At 32.4% G+C, this 14,427-nt stretch overlaps 1 long non-coding RNA gene across 1 annotated transcript in view; it reads right to left on the bottom strand.

Annotated features, from left to right (window-relative positions):
• Positions 1-5,372: 5,372 nt before the first annotated feature.
• The window catches only part of LOC137640538 (uncharacterized), a 22,360-nt gene continuing 13,305 nt past the window's right edge, over positions 5,373-14,427 (bottom strand). The window contains exons 2-3 of the long non-coding RNA XR_011044394.1: positions 6,631-6,677; positions 5,373-6,389 (exon numbers count right to left, since the gene is read on the bottom strand). This is a non-coding gene — a long non-coding RNA (uncharacterized lncRNA). The remainder of the gene's footprint in view (positions 6,390-6,630; positions 6,678-14,427) is intronic.

Below are 14,427 nucleotides of genomic sequence, written 5' to 3'. Positions count from 1 at the left end.
GAGTACTTCTAAGGACACCGATCCCTTCGTCGTCCAGAAAATCGACAAACTACTTATTTATTTAAATTCTCTCTTCGCCACACTGTGATGTCCTATGTATATATATTCCGCTCTACCAGAGCTTCATTTTGATATATGTATTGTTTCATGACATGTTTTTGTTAACCCATAATTCATATATTTGTAAGTGTAAGAAAACACATATATTTTGGCGGGCACTTCAATCTAACTTGGCGCCAATGTAATCCTACGTTTCCGTCCGCACCTTGTTATGTATTTCCGTGCACATTCAAATAAAGTATCAGTTGATCTTGGTGACGCTTGTCTCACTGTCCTTACAATAATTATAATTTTAATAAAATGGTTAATGTCTAGGAGAGGGCCGCATGAAGACATCACTGACATTCAATTTATTTTTACTAGAATATGTAGGAATGTATGTATATAATGGTATACCAGTGAGATAATTTAGTGAAAATCAATAATAGTCGAAATATCGACGATCAAACTCACGCTACTCTTGTCTTCCTCCCAGATTTTTCCAAGTCTGTTGTTATTGTTGACTGTGTCTTATTTTTGCTCAAATGAGCCCTGTAACCACTATAATCTGCAGACAAACTAGTCCACTATGACGTCTTCACGTTTGGCCAATCACAGTGCGACAATACATTTTCTTACCCAGCCATTTTATTTCGTTCCTAGACATCGAGGCCGTAGCAAGCACGTCATCTGATATTGCACAAGAAGTTGAAATTCCATCTTCTTGTCCTGACTGTTTCCTAAGTTAAAATGAATTTGTTCTTACTTATTCGGGGTTATATTGAAAACCTAGTGGATTTGTGCCAGAGACAATTTAATTTTACAAAAAAATTGTCCTGCATGTCAGGGAACCTTCGCAACGGCTTCACGTTTTCCTCAAAACAGCAGCACATCTTTATCAACCAACAGGTTAAAGTAAGCTTCATTAATTTATGGAGTATATTATAATGGTGATGTATACAGCAGTACCATCACTTTGGATTTGGTTTGATGGATGTGTTAGGTAGTGTCCTTAAGGGAGGGGCGAAGCCCCCCCCCCCCCCGGTAGGGGTACAGGGCTATTAGGCTAGGTTAGGTGGGTGTATTAGGTTCGGTGGTATCCTGAAAATCACTGTGGCCTTAAGGGGAGGTCGCAGGGGGGGCGAAGCCCCCACCCCCCGGTAGGCCTAGGTAGGGGTAAAGGCCCCCCAGGGTAGGTTAGTTGGTTGTACCTGTATTAGGTTCGGTAGTGCCCCGAAAAATCACTTTACTCATCCTCCCCCCACCCAAAAACCACGCTTCCCACTGGGGTCCCCCATAATTGTAGTAGTAAGTTTATGCTTACATTTTGTGTATAAGAGTTAAGTCTTAGTTTCTTTTTTATTCATTTCCTCGTGTTTCTATGCAATGTGCAACAATAATCTGCTTGTTTTTTGCCGTTTTTCGTCGTTAATACTTGAAAAACGGGTGCGGCCTTCTCCTAGACATTTACCAATAAAATTTTATATATATATATATATATATATATATATATATATATATATATATATATATATATATATATATATATATATATATATATTTAATACAGAGGGTTCTCAAATGAAATCAAATCTCTTATATTGTATCAAAATTCATAATAATTACACTTAATAAATTTTATATTTTACTGCAGAAAGCAAGAAAACATTTTCAATATGAAACGGGACAATTTGTTGACCTTTGCAGCCGAATATCATAGGCGTATATACCCTAATTAAAATTGTAAGCCTACCAATTAATATTAAAAGTAGAAATAGCCTAGTGAGCAAAAGAAATAAACTTTCGAGATGTAACGAATTTAAAAATGGCAAGTTTCATTTGACACTTCAGCCCGAGCGTGATGGACATCTTTGATAAATAAAGGATTTATGCAAATTTAACAAGGTTACATTGCCCTGCAATACACTACAATAAAACCAGATTATGATATCACTTACATTATGCAATTTTTGGCGTCGAAAGTGGAATAAAACTAATTAAAAAACGTCGGAAATACGGCATTTGTGTGGCCGTCTGACTGTGAGTCCAGGTGAGCGGTGGCCATGTTCCAGACAGGGTTGCCAGGTTTTCTAAATGAGAAAAGGTCAATTTCTAATCAACAGAGGCTTTAAAAGGTCAACCCATTAATAGAAAAAGGTAAAAAATATAGTATTTAAGGGCCGGATTTTTCATATTACTAAAGGCCAACCTATCTAAATACAAAAGGTCAAATTTGAGTTTTTTTTTGGCCGGAAAAAAGGCCAAACTGGCAACCCTGGACTTCCAGATTCAAAATTTTCGTAATCTTGGGACGTATTTCGAGAGTATTCTTTATAATATATAAATTTAACTTAAGTAACTCTTCATAGTATAATCTCAAGATATTTTATAGTCTTTTTTCCATTAATTCACCCTTAGTTTTTCTAATAATAATAAGAATATAGTTCGTATATTCTATCAAATGGTTTAACAATGTTCAATGTTTTCTGGATACAGTAATATAGGACGAATATATTAAAAAATAAAATTAGTTTAACTAATAGTCAGGATTTTATTCAATTGTTAAAATGAAAAATGATAATATAGATAAGTTAAAACTGCTTATAAGGATCATTCATTAAAAAAAAAAAACTATTGTCCAAGCTTTAAAATTCTTTCATATAAAACATATTCTTTGGTAAACAAGTACAACAAAATTCAATTATATACAAGAAATGGAATGTGTTATATCCGATTTATATTTTATTTGACTGTAAATTTAAAACTCATGAAGGGGTTCTAGTCATCTTGTTTGGTAAAACAAGTGAAAAAGCATTTGATATATACTATCTTGCAACTTTGTATATCCAAAGAAGGCATTTTGTGCAAGACATGCACTATCCTATCATTGCAATATAAGAAGATTATATTAGAAAATATAATGACTTTTAATTGGAGTTATTCTATGTCCAATTGTGACGTTAAATACTGAGAAGAGAATTAAAATAGAAAATTTACTAGCCACTTCTAGCAACTTCAACCTTGCCCATCTTAGTCATCAAAAGAGCTATTGTTTAAGTTTTAAAATTCTTATAGATAAAATATATTTCATGGACAGAACTAATACAAAATATATCTATATAAGATCATAAATTCTTTTAGATATCATCTAAGTCCTATTTCATTGTAAAATTAGAAATCTTGAAGGTGTTTTGCCCATTTATTCTGGTAAAACAAGTCGCTGAGTCTGTTTCAAGGAAATCCGGCTGCTATCTATTTTACCAAATATGATTAACAAAACACCTCAAGATTTCCTAATTTTACAACCAAATTGATCATTAATAATATATAACGAACTTTAATTATAGGAAATAAACATATTCGGTTTTATATTATCAAATGAAATATATTTTATATAGAAGAAATTTAAAGCTCAGACAATAGGTATTTTAATGAATACTCTCACATACAAAAGCTACTAGTAGTGTTTTTAAATTCAATTTTTAAATAGTTTTCCTCTTAGTAATTACATACGTCATTACTCCAAAGACAAGTAAAACTATATGTTAATATATTCGTCTTAAATTGCAGTGATTAAATAGTGTATGTCTTGCACAAAACTGCATCTTTGATATACTAAGTTGTAACTCGTATTATTGCGCCCTTTTATTAGAATAGACGAACAATATCTAAAAAGTTGAAAATTAAGTTTACAAAATGCCATTAAATAATTAGTAATATTTTATTTTAACAATTTAGTTTTTTTTTCTCAAAATGAATTTGTCTGCTAACAATAAAACTCGATTTTTTAATGTTTTCACCTAGATACAGTTGTCTCTAGATTGGAATATCCCTAAATGATTAATTATATTATATTCTACGGCTTAAAATTGCCTTTATAATGGCTTATTAATGTTTTATAAGCCATATCACCAAATTTTATTTTTTGCCACGTCACCATCACCCTTGTAAAATGCTTTACCACTTGTGTTACCAAACAAGATTACTAAAACCCTTTCAAAATTTCTAATTTTACAGCCAAATAAAACATTGATTTTATCTAATAAATATTTTTCTCATACACAAATAAAATTTTTGGTACTATTCTCAAAAAAATTATATTTTATATGAAAGAATTTTAAAGTTTAGAGTATAGGTATTTTGATGAAGAACCTTTGCCCAGAGAAAAGGTTCTAGTTTTTTTTTTTTCAAAATTATTCATATTTTCTGTTATCTTCATTATGTCTCCAAATTAAAGTAATTCTACTTTTTAATTTTTTTTATTCTTATTATTGTTTATTTTTTGTGGCTACTCATTGTAAGGAAAATAGCCCAGGTAACCACATATGTACATAATTATATATACAGTATATATATATATATATATATATATATATATATATATATATATATATATATATATATATATATATATATATATATATATATATATATATATATATATATATATATATATATATATATATATATATGTGTGTGTGTGTGTGTGTGTGTGTGTGTGTGTGTGTGTGTGTGTTATTTACTACAGAATGTCCTCCTCTGTAGCTCTGTGGTTGTTGACCTTAAACCCTTTTGAAATATGAGTGTGGGGCTTCTCTTCTTTCATCTTCCACAACCATTTCTAAAGAGAAGTTACTGTGAATGATGCTGTTTATTTTTCTTTTTTAAAAACCACAGCTGTAATGAAATCATTGGCCTTTAAGATGAAAATCACGTTGACCTTGGTGATATCAAGGTTTATCGATGGAGTTTATGGCTTTCTTCGATTTCTAATAATTTATAGATCACAGTTCTTAATAATGGGGAATAGGACAAGGACTGGCAACTGTGCACTATCTCAAGCCTGACCTCAAGGAAAGAAATATAACTCGCTCACATACATTTATGACGATATTACTGTTCACAGCTGTTTTTTTTTTATTTCAATGCAGTCATTTTAGATAAATACAAAGAATAACAGATAAATAAACTATTTTAAGAGAATAAAATTGCATAAGCAAATAGAGAGGAATAACAGTGAATAAAAAAGAAAAAAAAGTAGAGAATAACTGAATAAACAAATTAAAACAGAATAGAAATAATCAAATCAATTTAATATCTCAACTAATCAAAAATAGTTTTTAATACAATAATAATTATATATAAAATATGATACATATATAAACAAGACTATGTAAGTGAAAGCGCTAAGAAATACAAAAGAAATTTATAAATAAGAGCAAAAAAGAAATATATATATATATATATATATATATATATATATATATATATATATATATATATATATATATATATATATATATATATATATATATATTATTGTAAATGCCATTACTATGACAAAGGACAAATTTCAACTAATATAAATCAAAATAAAAACAGCCATACAAGTCAGTATTTAGTCCAACGCTCATTATTATCCATTACACTGCGTAGCCCTTGAGGCATAAATGCTACATGGTTGTATACAATTTGTGGCCTCCTTCGAAGCACTTCCCATTGTTTCAGCATCAGGTACATAAGTTGATTTGAGGTCCTTTCTTCTTCAGAATTCCAGGCATTCACAATGCAAGCCCACATATTATCTATTGGGTTGAGGTCACAGGCTTTCCTGAGCGACGGCAGTAGTTCGATGTGTCCTCGCAGGTCAAACCACCTCTTAACAATATTGGCCGTGTGAATGGAACGGTTGTTCTGCATAAAGATGATGCGTTCTGGATACGGGTGGCCATACGAATGCACTGAGGGAACCATCACCTCCTCCAGTCTTCTTCTTTGTCTGCACCTTTTCCACTTCTATGTAGGGTCGATTTTTCTGGCCAGCGTTCTCCATCTACCTCTGTCCCACACTTCATCCCCAATTAATCCTGTTGATCGGTCATCCTTGATATAGTCCATCCACCTTCGCTTCGGTCTCCCTCTCTTTCTCGTTCCCTGTATCTCCATTTCCATCACTCTCCTCCCAATATACTGTTCATCTCTTCTCATTACATGACCATACCACCTCAGTCTACTTTCTTGGATCTTATCTGATAGTTTTCTAACTCCTGTGTTACCCCTAATTACCTCATTCCGTATCTTATATCTTCTTGTCACCTCACACATTCATCTCAACATCATCTCCGCCACATGCAGTTTCTTCTCTTCTGTCTTCTTTATTGCCCACGTCTCCGCTCCATACCTCATTGCCGGTCTCACAACTCATCACCTCCTCCAGTATTTCTAAATATTTGTCAGCAGTGAACCTTCCGTCTATCAAGGATCCCAAACTGGAGAGGTGAATCCAATCTCAACAGTTTGCCGTAACGTGCCCATTCCAAGCATCCGTGTAGATATTCTCCTCCTCGTATCTTTTGTGGAAATAGAACATAAAACAAAGTTACGATAAACAATAAATAGGTTATTATCATAAATACCGAGCCTAAACTTGAACTTGCGCCAGGAAGACAAAAAACTATCAGTAATAAATGCAATTTCTATTGATTATCTCTACAATTGATATTGTAAATGAAAATATATTTTAGGTTCCTTATAAAAGAAAAATATAGTAAATTGATATTAACAATATACTGTAGTATTTTTTGGACATACCTTTTATTCGAAGAGCTGCTATGTCTTTTCAGTAATCAGGCTTCTCTCTGAAATCAGAACAAAACTAAATTGTTGTGCCATAAAAACCCTTTTCAAAAAGTGCTTAAATGGATACGAAATTTATCACTAAAACTTGAATAACGTATTTCCTAAAATTAAAGTTTCCTTCCAGTACAACAAGAAGTATTTCATATTAGATTTAATTATACAAATCAATTAAACAACCTTATAATAATTAGAAATAATAATTTAATAACCCTGGATGGGTATTGTTATTTCACCACCTTGGATAGGTTTCGATGGGTCAACCTCGACCTGGTCCCAAAAAATTCATTAAAAATTAATTACGAAGCCAATTCAATACCTTCTAAAATAAAACAAAATTTAAAGAATGTTCTAATACTCAAAAACAATAAATAAAAGCCAAGTCCGAAATAAATATTTATTACAAATAAATTAAAAATAATGAGTATAAAAAAATTACTACAAAAATATTCACCTAAAATCTAAATATGGAAATAAACTGAAAATATTTTAAGCACTTTTTCTACGATAATTGAGCACTCTTTGGTAAGATCCAGGGTGGGGGGGGGGCAACAAGGTAAGTTTTCTTAACCCTTTTACCCCCAAAGGACGTACTGGTACGTTTCACAAAAGCCATCCCTTTACCCCCATGGACGTACCGGTACGTCCTTGCAAAAAAATGCTATCAAAACTTGTTTTTCATATTTTTTGATAATTTTTTGAGAAAATTCAGGCATTTTCCAAGAGAATGAGACCAACCTGACCTCTCTATGACAAAAATTAAGGCTGTTAGAGCAGTTTAAAGAAAATATACTACAAAATGTGCTGGGAAAAAAAGAACCCCCTGGGGGTTAAGGGTTGGAAATTTCCAAATACCCCGGGGGTTAAAATGAGAAAAAAGTAAATGTTTTTTTGGCCAAAAAAAAATCAATCCTCTTTTCAACAATTATTTGCGGTAGGTAAGTTACAGTTTATTGAAATTTTTTACAGGATATTGTATTATATCTTGCAAAAAAAAAAATGTGTAAAAGAATCTCAAAAGGGCTGCCAACCACACCACCTTGTAAGGCCAAATTTGTTACCCGAAAAGGATAAAGATATGTCAATATCAGCGAGTTATTTACTTATATAATTGTTAGAAGATTTGCATAGAAATATTATGGTAGATAGTATTAAGTTTATAGATTATTTAACAATTAGAAAAATAAAATAATGATCATAATAAAGTTATCATAAAGGTACAAACTTACAAAAACCTGAAAAACAATAAACTATTTTTATAAAAACACAGGGCGCAGAAGTCATTCACAAACACTTTACAACACACCTATTTTTTTACGTGCCTAAAAACTACTACACATTCGATAATTATATAAAAACTTGATATTTCCCAATTTACCTTAACCAGGCTTTCAGAATTACTTTACAGAAATGTGCTATGAACCTGACCACTATACAGCAATTTGTACCTTAAGATATACTTCTATGCAATCAAGTTTTTTACTCCCAAAATACCTGACACATTAAGACCTACCTAAAGACCATCAAGTCCAAAGTTCTGTAAAGTCATTTGACTTAAAATTGCAAAATTTATTTCCTTTCAAGTTAAACCAACAAAAAAGTACCACTTAATCTACTGTATCACTATTCCTATATTATCCCCTTTTGCATTTTTTTTAGAGCTATTGATACTAACGTAATATGTTGAAACTATTTCAACCCTAGGAAATATTATCATTAAGTTCTAAAGGTGCTTTTCCCTTTCAGTACAAGCAGGAGACTTTAAACCAATGGTGTTATGGTCATAGTTAGCCATGCTTATAAAATTTTGTAGTGTATTGAAGCACACCATGTATGAAGCCTGTTGCCACTGTCTCACCACGATGAGGTCATGACCTTCGAGACAGGGGGGACGTCCACTGTACAAGATCGGTACCATGCACCCACCTCCATGTGTTGCGAGCACATTTTGGGAGCACATGTCACCAACACTTGAGCGTCTCTGGAACCCCAAACCAGAGCGGATCAAAGTAGTAACAATCAAGAGGCTTGTGATCACCCCAACATTGAGACTACCCCGACATCCTGAAACCTTATTTTGAGGGGGGTTCTAAGTCCCTCGCCATAAGGTAACGGAACCGTTTACTAGCCGGTTTCTGACTTTCGCCAGAAACCGGATGTTCCAATACGCCTTTAACACTGTAACCAACCCATGACAGAGTCACAGAAGTAAGCCAGGAATCAGCCTGAATCGTGCATGAGCGCTATGATGTGCCTTTACACCTCACTGAGCCCAGACAGGCTCAGCCAGGAATCAGCACATTACGTCACAGAGGTCAGGTAGGAATCGGCATACTTTTGCAAGTCTTTCCTTTCAGCCTAACTGACCCGGACACAAGAGATTTAAAAAGCTGGAAATAAAGTAAGAGGCGACTTAGACTCGTAGAGTACTTTCCATTGTTAGTAATTTTTTGTTAATTAGGTCACAGAGGCCAGCTAGGAATCGGCGTAGTTTTTCGCCTATCTTTATCCCTAACTCACATATATAACTCATTACAGGACCTACAAGATCCGTTTGTCGTATATATCCTTTAGTATTTGAGAGCGTATTACGCGGTAATTTTCCAATATCTTTCATCGAAACCCTTAAAAAGCAAGAAAGTCTTCAGTTCCTTATTGGAACACTTAATATCTTTATTCTTTCTGATATCTAGTGGGAGCTTGTTATATAATCTTGGGTCCGCATATCTGAAGGCTCTAGAACCTACAGTAAATGTACATCTTGGCTCCAATAACATGAAACTATCTGTAACGATTCTCGGGTTAAAAGAAGCCATTGCGTATGAATTGGAAATTCTTACTCAGCACGCAAACCATTAAGCAAAGGTGCCACAGGGACATGTATTAGCCCCAATACTAATTCATTTTGTATCTTTAGTATAAATCTATCAAAACTATTACAGGGAATAGGAGTGAGGTCAAGATTTTTGTTGATGATACACAATTTTACCTCTTCATAAATGACACTGATAATACAGTTGAGTTTTTAAAACAAGTCCTTACTAGTGTTAGGGATTGGATTGACAAACAACTGCAAATAAATGAAAATAAAACTGCAGTTTGAGGTAATAGGAAAGAATAATGATTAAGATTGGTCGTGGTGGCCTATTGGAAACGTCCCTGCGTGGCGTTCAGCGACAAAGACATTAAACAAGAACTTGAAAAAGAATATCAATGCAGCTGAATTATAATTTTACAGAAGGATGTTCAAGATCCCATGGACTAGAGAGAGAGAGAGAGAGAGAGAGAGAGAGAGAGAGAGAGAGAGAGAGAGAGAGATCACTTCTAAATTTGATAAGGAGGAGGCAGATGAAATTTATGGGATATGAAATAAGAAGAGAAAAGATCGAACTTTTGGTGCCTCACGGGAAAGATAGATAGAGGGGAGAAGAGCAAGAGGCCGGTAAAGGAAAGTGTTTTTGGACAGCCTATTAGAGGAAATAAGTGAGAATATAACAGCTGGACTATTCAAAATTATACAGAACCAGAGACAGGGCCAGGTGGAGGCAATTGACAGCCCACGTCCAGGACATGGCACCAAGATAGATACAGTAGATTCCCAGTTAACCTTTATCTGGTGTGGGTCATTGATAAAAGCCAATCTGAATTTAGTGAGAAATTTTCTTTAACCTACTACGATTCAGCAACCAACATATGAAAAATAATAGATTAATGATTTTCTCAATGAAAATAAAATGGAAGTATTTAAAAGTTCACCTACTGGCCAAACTATACTGTAGGCCACTTACACTAGCCAGTATAGGCTGGGCTTCTAACTAGACTCTGAACCACCACCAGCCAAAAAAAGAAAAAAAAATGATAAACAAGACAATTTGTGCTTTAGTAAAAGCCACTATAATTGCAAGATGAGCAACATATCTAAAATAGCCTACAGCACTTGGAATCAAACATATTTCAATATAGACACGTAATTTAGAATTTAGTTCCTGAACAGCCATTTCAAATAAAGAGTAACACTACTTTAATGTGTCACAATTACCTACATTTTACAGCTGTGGAAGCGATGTTTATAAGAAACACTTTTGATTAGTTTTGTACCACATTGCCAAATGGGAGCATCCAATTCCCTAAGTACCTCAGTATCTATGCATTGTTAAAATTGTACTTAGTTGCATTACAGTTATAACCTATACAACAACAACAACAACAACAAATGCAGCCGTTTCTAGTCCACTGCAGGACAAAGGCCTCAGACATGTTAATTCATGTCTGGGGTTTGACCAGTCTTTTCATCACCACGCTGACCCATTGTGGATTGGTGATGGTGGGAGACTTTGGTCTGATAGCTCACAGCAAACTAACCTAGTATGGGTGTCCCTGACTAGGTCAACTTTGTTCATCATGGCGGTACTCGATCCCTTTAACCACGTCAAGATATCTCCACCCAGAAAGGGTATAACGGTTATAACTTCTCAACAAAAACTCAGAATTAAAACAACAGAAGTACTGGTCCTTTATAACTACCCTTAGAAAAGTCAAAATACTTTCATTACTGATTATTGTAGATCAATTAAAGTAATATAATTCCTTACATAGAAAATAGCTTTATATCAATTAGCAAACTATTTTTACACTACCATTTCCCACAGTCACAAAATTGACAAATATCTAAACTAGTCAAAGATGAAATGTAGTACACACACATAAAAAGTTTATAGTCACGCCTTCGATTCAAGTTGCTTAGTCCACGAAGTATCAAGGACAGTATTGACGCTTTTTGCAATCTTGTTGATCACTAATAACCAGTTTTGTTTCATCAAAATGATATTGCCTTCGTTAATTTCCACACGAAACTATCCATCATTTATTAATTCAAAAGTTAATACATACAATACAAAATTAACTTATTAACCTTAAATTAAACTAAATAAGCAATCTTAATTCCAGATTAAAAACAACGAAGAACAAATCTGTTGCAAACCACTTTTGCCGGACTGGTCTTAAAACAGACTAAGATCCAAAACACCCAACCACCAATTGTAATGATTGTTTAGTTATTAACTAACGAACCGAGTAAGCCTGTTCACTAGTGAATGACAGAAAAATATCAATGATAGCTTAATAAAAAATAAATCGTATCATTAAATCGTCTCCCCAAAAATTATTTTCTCAAATATATCAGAATTACACAAGAAATTCATCCTAACTTCTTTCTTATGCAACCAACATAAGAAAAATGAAGGTAAATATCTCGTAGCAAATAAAGAGAAAATAAATACTAAGCCTAAATCGTGGCCCGGTTTCAAAACGAAAGCATTTGATAATAAACATGAATTGTGTTTTATGCAAAATACATTAGAATATGTAGACGATAAACTGACTTTGTTGGGCCAGGAAAACAGACCGTAAAGTAAATGGAAAGTAAAGTTAAGTTCACGCAAGACTGCCCATATCACCTAGAAACAAAAACATGATTTAACAAAGACGTACTTTTGAATTTTGAGTCTTTCTTTACCACATTGTTAAATGTGAACAATCCAAAAATTTAATTTTCTAAGCCAAGTTAGACTAAAATCATGATTGTTGTTATAGCATCTCCACTCATGTTATGCTGATGATTATGACAATGTTAAAAATACGCCTTCGATTCAAGTTGCTTGGTCAACAAAGTATGAAAGACAGGATCAACATTTTATGCAATCACGGGATCAATAATAACCAGTTTTTCATAAATTAATATTGTAGCAAATAAAGCTAATCATCATTTAGTAACAATTAATTAATGCAAAACAAATTCTGTTTTTTACCTTAATACTAAACAAAGTCTTAGTATTAATTTCTAAATAAGACTTCCCATTTTCATATTAAAAAACTGATTTTTTTTTTTAGAATTAAGGACAAGGAGTAGACCCGTCCTCTTATACGAAGATTATATATGCAGAAAACCAATTCTGTCTGGTTGGTCGAAAAAAACAGACAAGGAACCCCATCCCCCTTACAGTAAGAGTTAATTGGTCATTACTAATGAGGTAATTATACGTCTGCTATCGGAATATGAGAAAAAAAACCATGAGTTGCATACAAAATAGTATCTCTATATATATAAAGCCTCTTATTCTATCAAACACTTCTGTGTAATTACAAGTGCTGAGATGACATGAGGCCGACTTAATCTAAACTTACAAATAATTCATATCTCGGAATACGCATTCAAATGTTTAACATTTCAGTCGAGAGAGAGAGAGAGAGAGAGAGAGAGAGAGAGAGAGAGAGAGAGAGAGAGAGAGAGAGAGAGAGAGAGAGAGAGAGAGAGAGAGAGACTAATTGGTGGGCGTGGCTGGCCAAGGACTTTTAAACTAATGAAGCGAGACAATGGATGTTCCTTAAAGCAAAAGAATTGTATATTTTTGTCATAAAGATTGTATGTATTTGCTTTCAAATGAATGATATTTGTATAATCATACATTATGTATATACCGAGTTATAACAAATAATTCCTATTGGGTATTAGTAAAATAATAATTCTGTAAGAATGTCGAGTCGTTCACTGAATTATATTTTTCGTTAACTAAAAAATCTCTCTCCAACACACATCACCTGAAACTCTCGCTTCCTAATGAAACTTTTTCAATGCCAATAAATTGCACAAATTACACAATTTCCGCACTATCTAATCACCATCGTCACATTCACAAATTTAAAAATGTGAAAAGAATCTTTATTCAAATTTCTTACCAAATTAAATCAAAGTATGTGATCAAAAAGAGTTCTGCCATTTTTTTTATAAAACATTGAGCAGATATCAAAATGATACGACACTATTTCAATCACAGGAACAAAAAATCCATAGAAAATAGGTATTATGAACATTTGATTTGGAATCTAAAATCTATAGGCAATGGTAATATCCCCATTCATTTTTTTAGTGACAACTACAATTATAGGTGATTACAGTGTCCCCATTTGGAACTCAAACTACACAGCTTGTTATACACCCTCCTATTATTAATTGAACAGTATATATACATATATATATGAATATCTATCTATCTATCTATCTATATATATATATATATATATGTATATATATATATATATATATATATATATATAAATGCTGGAAATATATATATATATATATATATATATATATATATATATATATATATATATATATATAAATGCTGGAAATATATATATATATATATATATATATATATATATATATATATATATATATATATATATATATTTATATGTGTGTGTGTATGTCTGTGTGTTTATATCTATATATCTATCTATTTATATATATACACATATACATACATATATATATGTGTATGTTTATATACACACACATATGTATATATATATATATATATATATATATATATATATATATATATATATATATATATATATATATATATAAATATGTGTGTGTATGTATATATACACCCATATATATATATATATATATATATATATATATATATATATATATATATATATATATATATATCTGATATTCTAGGTGACTATTCTCAACCGCCTCTCTCTCTCTCTCTCTCTCTCTCTCTCTCTCTCTCTCTCTCTCTCTCTCTCTCTCTCTCTCTCTCTCTCTCCCCTGGTAAATCCAGTATCAACGTCATATGTAGTCATCAGCATCATACGATTTATTATACTTATAATATATTATGTTATATTGATACGAATTTTGTTCAATATTGTTTGTAATATTCCAATTGGATA

The sequence above is a fragment of the Palaemon carinicauda genome, chromosome 5 (assembly GCF_036898095.1).
Source record: "Palaemon carinicauda isolate YSFRI2023 chromosome 5, ASM3689809v2, whole genome shotgun sequence".
In the NCBI taxonomy this organism is placed as follows: Eukaryota; Metazoa; Arthropoda; class Malacostraca; order Decapoda; family Palaemonidae; genus Palaemon; species Palaemon carinicauda.
This window is presented reverse-complemented; position numbering and strand designations above follow the sequence as displayed.